At 34.6% G+C, this 2,108-nt stretch overlaps 1 protein-coding gene across 1 annotated transcript in view; it reads right to left on the bottom strand.

Annotated features, from left to right (window-relative positions):
• The window catches only part of LOC119594442 (failed axon connections homolog), a gene marked incomplete at its 3' end in the record, with an annotated part of 6,282 nt that overhangs the window by 4,053 nt on the left and 121 nt on the right, over positions 1–2,108 (bottom strand).

Genomic DNA, 2,108 nt, shown 5'->3' with positions numbered 1-2,108 from the left:
CTGAGGCCAACCTAAAAGTGCCATTTTAAATCTTTCCCCCATTAGCAAGCTCGGACAAAAATTCTAAGATTATACTTTGATGTCAGTAATATCACAATGAACAATATATTGTATGTTTTTATCAGAAACAATGCTTTGAATTGCTAGCTGGAATTCAGTGGTCCTGAAATGTCTGTGCCTCACTTTCAAAAAGAAGAAATGATTCCAAACTGCTAGAAATTAATTCTCCTGAAATATCTATGCCCAGGAAAATTTACCCCTTAAAACCCGGTTTTAGGCCCAAAGCAACAGATCAAACATATTTTTAATTTTTTCTACAAAAACTTTTCCCGTGTTAAAATGTTGATATTCTGGTGCATGTGGGTAAAGAATGACTTCAGCTTTACTATGTGCACAGTGAAAGGCCAGGGGTATCTTCCAAATCATAACAATTTTAAGGTTTATCTCCATTCCATTTCTCTGTCACTTTGGATGACCAAAATTTTTTTTTCTTTTACAAATCACACTGTAACATACTTCACAACTCATGCAGCTATAGTTAAATCAAGCAACAGCAGAATACTACAGCAAAGAGTGTTACCTTTTGGACTTACCTGTTTAAAAGGCACAGGCAAAGTCCAATCTTATTCTTAAAAATGATGTCCCTAAAAAAAAAATTGTTCACAAGGAGATATTCAGCAAAATCCTCATGGTAATCAGTAGAGCCTACAGTTACAACAAAATATACCATATGTACCATAAGAAGAGTTTCTAGCAATTATCATTTCTAATTATTTCTGTCAAACTATGGAAGCACTGGTTACCTGAAGGGCTAATCATCTTGAACTAAACAATATTATAGATTTTGAAGGGCATTAACATGTCCTCTTTACATTTAATCACCTGTTCTTGAAAGAGCTAACACATGAAGAATAGAGCTATCAAGGCTGTATCATTCGAATTTGTTTGATCTTGCGTAAAAAACTAGAAACACTGTGCACATTACCTAGTAATGTTACAACCAAGATTTTTCCTGGTCTGTAAGAGCTGTTTTTTGGAAGCCAATAACGCCCACATAATTTTAAAATTTTAATCCTTTGGGAGATTCTTCACTAAAAATAATTACGTATTGTAGGCTATAATATTTACAATTCTTTAAACAAAACTATTACAATCATCACTTTAAAAGGGCTTGGGGGAAATATAATACCAAGTGCCCCCCCCTCACCTATATTTGGGCTTGGCCTCATGTCATTAACTTCAGGACTTAGGGAATGCCTGCTAGTATTGGAATTCCATTTCATTACTGGAAAGTTTCCCGTTTTTGTAAAACCTAGAAACACAAGTCCTAGGGAGATCCAAATACTGCAAACATGTACAGGCTCACTTATCAACCTTCCCTGATGATGATGCATCATGTTCACAGCTGACATCTCTGTCCATGATACTTGGTTTTTACTAACTGTCCTTGTGCACTTTTGTCACTGAAAAGACAACCAGATACTCAGCAGCCCACTCACTGATACACATAGATTTGATCCATGCCTTAAATTGAGAAAGATGATTCAATGTAAAGAATTCAGGCTCTTTTTGATTGTAAACTATTCTCATAATCTTTAAAGTACGCTTATTTTTTTATTCCCCATCCCCTTTTCAGTACAAACGCAATAATTTAGTTTTTTTTCTTTTCCACCCCTTTCAGTACAAAACGAATAATTATCTCCAACTTTAATATTTCCTGCGCAACCCAAATTGGCAGTGTCTAGCTCTTAAATTTTTCTTTTCCATTTTTTAATACAAATACATTATTAATCAATTAAATTTCTCTCCAAAAACGATAATCAAAATGACAGTAGGAAAACAAACATGAACATCAAACCAAGTTAGTGTACAAGTTGCATCTTCTGAGCATCATCTCTCAAGCAAATCAGTGAAGTGACCTTAATTAACAAAACTATCTACACATCAAGAAACTGCCACCAATCACAAAAATGGTTACCAACCAACTACCATCTACCAGACTAATTTACATCTCATTTCCAGTCCTAATCATACCGACTTCTTCTCTTTCTCCTTTCTGATAAGCCAACTAACACCTTGTTTCTGTCCTCTAATCATGGTATACTTTT

The sequence above is a fragment of the Penaeus monodon genome, chromosome 33 (genome assembly GCF_015228065.2).
Source record: "Penaeus monodon isolate SGIC_2016 chromosome 33, NSTDA_Pmon_1, whole genome shotgun sequence".
Lineage (NCBI taxonomy): Eukaryota > Metazoa > Arthropoda > Malacostraca > Decapoda > Penaeidae > Penaeus > Penaeus monodon.
Note: the sequence above shows the minus strand (reverse complement) of the source record. Positions and strands in the feature narration are given on the sequence as shown.